The sequence below is a fragment of the Moschus berezovskii genome, chromosome 17 (genome assembly GCF_049115385.1).
Source record: "Moschus berezovskii isolate FMDL1 chromosome 17, NW_MosBer_1.0, whole genome shotgun sequence".
In the NCBI taxonomy this organism is placed as follows: domain Eukaryota; kingdom Metazoa; phylum Chordata; class Mammalia; order Artiodactyla; family Moschidae; genus Moschus; species Moschus berezovskii.
The window spans coordinates 10461005-10467906 of NC_142476.1; the positions used below are offsets into that span (position 1 = coordinate 10461005).

The window sequence follows — 6902 nt, forward strand, 5'->3', positions numbered from 1 at the left end:
CTCCCTCTTCATGACAACACGTAAACTACATGAATCCAAGAAGTTCCCTGGATTATTTTACCAGTTGGCTTCTAATTCAAAGCAGATCACCTACCACCTGCTGATGTTTAATCTACACAGCCATGCCCTAACACCTGAGCCTCTTTCCACCTACTCAGTGTATCAAACAATCCTTCCATCACCAGGGACATGTAAAAGCCCATCAAGAAAGTGAATAGCTACCAAGACATCTACAATTACATTCAGAATAGTGCTCCCAATTCTCAACCAATAATTAAGTACTCCAGAATCTGGAAGGATAATCCCCAGGTACAAGTCTACTTCCCAAACCAGTATCAGGGTCATATTGATTGGCACTAGCTGAAACCTTTCTCAGAACTGGCACAGGGCAAAACCATACCCTTATCATACAAGTTGAGGAAACTGGATATAATCCTGAAAGCAATTGGTAACACTTGCTGTGTTTTAAATGAGAGGCTAGAATAATTTTATTTTTTTTTTAATTTTTGGAATATTGCTCTGACTGTAGTGTGGAAAATGGAGATAGCAAGTGAGGTTAGGAGACATTCTAAGTAGTAGAGAGACCTGGAGGAAAAGAGGTTAAAAATTTCATTGACATATGTGACCTAGAATAAGGTACTTAATTTCTTGGAATTTAATCATAAAATGAAAATAATTGACACACAATTATGTTGTAAGATTTCATTTGTATGGTTCCTATGACCATCTGACATTGTGCAACCACATAATATAAACTTCTACCATCAAAGTGTTAATTCCCTAAGGGGAGGGAGTACATGTATGCTCATATTAAGCACATAAATGCTTTTTCAATTAATGATGAATATATGTATGTATAATATTAATTCATGTATAATACTGTTTAAAATAGGCTCAATTACCATGAACTTCTAAAATTTATTTTATTTTTTATTTTTTGAAGTTTTAAAATCTTTTAATAGTTCATTACACAGTATTTAAAAAAAAATACTTGGGCCTTTTAACTTTGTTGATCTACAGACAGAATTAACAATAATTTCAAGGGAAGAAATGTGCTTAAGTTATTGCTAGGTAAGATACCTATTCAAAACAAAGCTGTTCCTACTATAATCAAGCAAATTTTATACACAACTAGTTTGGGATATGACCTTTATTGAGCTTATCCACCAGAGTGGAAATAATGTCTGTACAAAACCAAATGTTTGTTACTATAACTTCTGCATCACAATTAAAATCCAAACAGTTTTTTAAAAACAGTCAACTCAATCAAAACCCACTACTTCAGAATCAATAGCTTCTTTGAAGCCACAGTAACACTTAAATATGGTTAAGACTCAAATGCAGAAATTTGGTTGGTTGGAAAGCTAATTAAACTTCCAACTTACTCAAATAGAATTACAAAAAGGCAAAATTGTGTTTTTCACAGAGATACAGTCCACTGGAATCACCAACACTGGACAGCTGTTAGAGTATTTAGAGTCCTGAGATAATAAGGAATCCAGGCATCCTTTAGACAGTCTTCTGTTGTCCTTTCTTCCCAATCAGAGATTTGTGGATGTGTGGAATGACACCACCACCAGCAATTGTAGCCTTGATGAGAGAGTCCAACTCTTCATCTCCACGAATAGCAAGTTGCAAGTGGCGAGGGGTAATACGCTTTACTTTCAAGTCTTCCGATGCATTTCCTGCCAATTCAAGTACCTCTGCGGTAAGGTACTCCAGGATGGCTGCGCTGTACACAGCGGCAGTCGCGCCCACACGTCCATGGCTAGTCGTCCTAGATTTCAGGTGTCGATGAATACGGCCCACCGGGAACTGCAAACCGGCTCTCTGCGAGCGGGAAACCGCCTTTGTCTTGGCCTTTCCGGAGTCCTTCTCAGCCTTACCGCCAGCCATTTCGAATTCTGCTGAAGCTCAAACAAGCAAGGCAGAGAAAGGACTAGTCAGACACTCAGCGAGAACCCGCCGCCTACTCCTTCGTCGCACCGCGATTCAAACTGCCTAAAATTTATTTTAAAATTTTATTTCCTTGTACAGTTGATCCTTGAACCACAGGTTTGAACTTCATGGTTCTAGTTTGTGTGTTGTTTTTTCAATAGTAATATTACAATACTACATAATTCACAGCTGGCTGAACCCACAAATGCAGAACCACAGATATGAAAGAGTGAATACTAAGAAATCAGAGACACCAACGACAGATTACAAATTATGCACAGATTTTGGACTGTGCAGAGGGTTGGCATGCCTCACTGCATGTTGTAAAAGGAACAATAGAATTTAATGACTTTTCATAAGAATGTATAATCTAGAACACATATTTGAGTGTATAATTAAAGGATACATGAGGAAGATAGTAGGCTTTTAGTGACTCTTCTTTGATGCTTAAATACGTGATGTGCACAGACCTAAGATAAATGGTAAGATGTATAAATGGAAAGAATCTATTCATTGATAAATATAACTCCCAAAATGTCAATGTCCTGAATGTCGTAATTATTTAATTCTAATATGTAGCAATTAGCAAATTTTCCCATAAGACTTAATTTTTCATACAGCTAGATAATTAATGACTTTACTATCATCCCCTAAATTAATGTAATGCTCAATCTTTCAAGCTTGGATGAAAACTTCCTTTTGGAAAAAAGAAATGTTTCAATTCAAAACTGTGGGAGTATTATATGTTATGTCTCTTATTTGAAAACACAATTTTTCAAGAGTATATTCTTTAATTATATTTTAAAGTATGACTGCATCTATACAGGAAACACAGTGAAACTCATTGCCAATTTATTCCAAAACTCATTGTTTTTGCAAATGGACCATAACTTAGAAATAGCAGTTCATTACCAGTATCCATGACTGTCTGAAAAGAAATTTCCTATATGTAGATGATATTAATTTCCAAGGAAAGAAATTTCTTAATTCTAAACTATAGTGTACCTCTCTGAAACAATGAATGTGTATTCAATTTTATAAAAATAGATATGTGCACTAGTGGTGTTATTTTATTCTATGCAAGCCAAATATTCTTTCAAATAACAAATAAGCCACAGGTATATTTAATAGAAGAAAAATTCCTTAAAATATTTATTCTATTAAATATTCATTTTAAATATTTATTAAATATTTATTAATTAAAATTTATTTATTATTAAATATGTATTCTCTAGTTACTATTTGTATACTTTCTAATAAGGAACCAACATAGTGTTTAAAAATACAGACACATTCAGGGACCCAAGACATCTAGTAATCTCTGTGCTCATTGCTAAGATGATAATAAAAGTACATTTCTCTTAAAATTATTAGCAAGATAAAATAAGTTTGTATATAAATCCTTAAAGGTGTCATATATATGTATAACTCCAGAAAAAAACTTATGATTATTATTAATGGTTAATGTAATACAATTTTATCACTGACATTTTCACAAATCCAGTTATAAAACTAGGGAAAGAGTACATGAAAACAATGTATTTTAATGTCATGTGCCATGAAAATTAAGCAGACATCTTATGGCAGACAAATGTACATGCTGATTATTATCAGCATACTCATTAAAGCTTCAATATTCTAGCTAACTCGCTGTGAAGGAAGTTCATTAGTCTGACCCTGTAAGACATCTTTACTCCCAGAGTGTCATACAAAGACTTTTCCATCCCAGCTGTGGAGTAGCTATTAATTTGTTTGGCATAAAGTAATTCATGGTGAAGAAATTTAGTGGGAAAACAGCAAATAAATTGCAAGTTTGGCTTTTTCTTACCCATTTCAACTCAACTCCTTTCTTCTATTTAGTACTAATGCATAATCACTTTACTGACCAAAGTGACATTGATAATCATGTAGATTAAATATTGCATTGGAAGAGTACTCACTAGTGTAAGTCCTGAATGTCATACATTATTGTTCTAAAAATGCACTCCAAAACTTTTGACAGAAGATATGAGAAAAGCTCTTTAAAACTGGCTTTCACTAAACAGAAATTCAGAGCTGAGCTGTGTTCAGAGTTGGGAATTCAGTAACACACTGATGACACCAAGGACCTGATTATTTTTCACCCAACTTTGTTGCCTTCAACGTGACAGCCTTGCCCTCAGTCTGGCTCCTTTCACAGACATAAAGTTGGCTAAGGTCATGCCAAGACAAGGTAATTACCTGATGTATAAAGGGAACTAGTTTTTCTGTGGGTCTCCTTAGAAAGAAAGGAGAAAAAAAGAAAAACATGACCAGAAAAACGAGCAGACTGCTCTTTAAATCTCACTGGCCAGAAGTGGATCCTAACCCCTCAACCAATTACTGGTGAAGGGATTGGAAACCAACCCAGTCTTACATCCCAAAAAAGAATGGTGAAAGGATGAACACATTAATAAAAAGAGGATTATGTTACTAAAAAGAAACATGGAATGACATTTGTTAGACAACAGTACCTGCTTACATAATCAGGAACAGCTCTTTCTTCCAAAATCAGATACTACATTGTACATTATCAGCTTCATATTTGATTAGTTAGATGAAAAATGGTAGACTAATACAATCTCTCAAATCGATAAAATAGAATGAGATAAATGCATTAATAATTTATGTCATTCATTATTCATCTTTTTCTAGCCATAAAATTGACAATTATATCCCAGATCTGAGTTAGGTGTTAAATATAACTTGGTAAACAAAACACATAAGGTGGACATATGATACTAAGACTTTTAGAGTGACAAACCAAACATTAATATACAATAGAAATATAAATGATGTGAAGGATAATTACAGGATACAATGAGAGAGTAACACATGAGGGAGGGGGAAAGGAGATATGCTAGACTGTGAGATCTGAGGGTTTTCATGGGTCTCAAATGAGAAAATGACATTTGAGTCCTGAAAGATGAGTTGTTGTTCAGCCGCTAAGTCATGTTCAACTCTTTGCAGCTCCATAGCGCATGCTCCTCTGTCCTCCACTATCTTCCAGAGTTTGCTCAGATTCGTGTCTATTGAGTCAATGATGCAATGTAACCATCTCATCTTCTGTCACCCCCCTTGTCCTCCTGCCCTCAATATTTCCCAGCATCAGGGTCCCTTCCAGTGAGTTGGTTTTTCACATCAAGCGGCCAAAGTTTTGGAGCTTCAGCATTGGTCCTTCCAATAAATATTCAGGGTTGATTTCTTTAAGGATTGACTGGTCTGATCTCCTTGCAGTCCAAGGGACTTTCAAGAGTCTTCTACGGCACCAAAGTTCAAAAGCATCAATTCCTTGGTGCTCAGCCTTCTTTATGGTCCAACTCTGACAACGGTACATGACTACTGAGAAAACCATAGCTTTGACTACATGGACCTTTGTTGTATGAGTAGGTATTGACATTCTTTTCTTGACCAAACTTTATTCAGGTTCCTCTAAACTTTTCAAAGGCCCACTTTGTGTCTTTCTCCATGTTGTCCGATCTTCGCCAGACTCCTGATAGGTCAGTTTAACCAGAGTTCCCCTCACCCCAAGGTCTCCTCTTAGTTCTATTTTCCAGTCACTGACCCCCACCACCCTGCTCCTGGGTTTTAAATCCCCTCTGACCCACAGTGTATTCAGAGTTGAGCCCAATGTCTACTTAAAATTCCAGCAGTGTCCTACACCTGTCCTGAGAGCCCTTCCCCTTGAGTAAAGTCTGACTTATTGTGCTTTAACAGTATTATTGAAAATGCTTTTTCTTTAGCAGTGTTCATTATGTAAAGAATTGGTGGGAGGGGGAAGCAGCCTTGAAAGAGACCATTCTCTGAAAAGAAACTGAGGAAGAATGAACTTTTATGCATATGGAGCAAATAATTTTAAAAAAAATGAAACTTTCACAGTAATTATCAGAAATCATAATTTAAATTTTAAGTCTCTTTTCATTTTAAATGTAATCTATTAAATCTTTTTTCACACAATACATTCTATATACAATATATATTTTATATGTAACTCAATGCTATTTTTAAAAGTATGTTAACCAATTTTCCTTTTAGCTGAGAAAGCAAACTCACAGAAATTGAAATTTACAAATCAAAACTATTCAAAGACTTATAACCTCAGTAAAATAAGCATTTTAATTAGTATTTGAAGAGTGTTTATATTCTTATATTAATACAGCAAAATTGAATATTTCTAGAATTATCAAATGAATGGAATTAACACCACTTTTATAGTATTCCTCTTTGAAAAGCATTCAGAGTGACTGCTTCCTTTAGCAAAAAGTATTTATTTGTATATCAATGCTTACATTGTTTTACCATTTTACAAAAGGGAGAATTGATAGAAAGTAGTTAATAGCATATATAATATGATATTTATAACAACAGGGAAAAAACAGGACTCCTGATTATTATTATAACCATGAAAAATGTTCAAGTTCATGACTCTTTATATTTGTCCTAGACACAAACAAATGAAGTTTCTCCCTTCTACTATTTAACTGTCTGACTGCTGTTTCTTTGGATTAGAATCGCCTCTTCCACTTTTGTGACCCCAGAGAAAGTATAAAATTACTATAAGTCTCTAATTACTCAACATCCTTCTAAAATATAAGTTCTACATGGGCTGGACGAATTGTTTTGTTCACTTGGATATCTGCGGCACCTAGAGTCCAGCACATAGTAGAAACCTCAAACATATCTGTTTAATAAAGTTGAGTTTTTTAATAAAAGTATTTGGTTCCCATAACTATTAAATGATATTGTTCATTTAAATGTTGAAAAGGCTTAACAGGTATGGTAGGTGTTATAAATAATACTTTCAAATGTAAAATATCTGGCCTTTAAAACTAGAGTAACAGCATTGTTATAAATAAATCTAGTTTTTCCCCATATTAAAAAAAAGTAGCAACTTTACTCTTACGCATATATACATTTCAAAATAGTTTTCAGAGAGAAAAAAATGT

General features: G+C 34.4%; 1 pseudogene; it reads right to left on the reverse strand.

Annotated features, from left to right (window-relative positions):
- Window positions 1-1135: 1135 nt before the first annotated feature.
- Window positions 1136-1995, reverse strand: LOC148775059 (histone H2A.Z pseudogene; annotated as a pseudogene).
- Between the last annotated feature and the right edge of the window lie 4907 nt (window positions 1996-6902).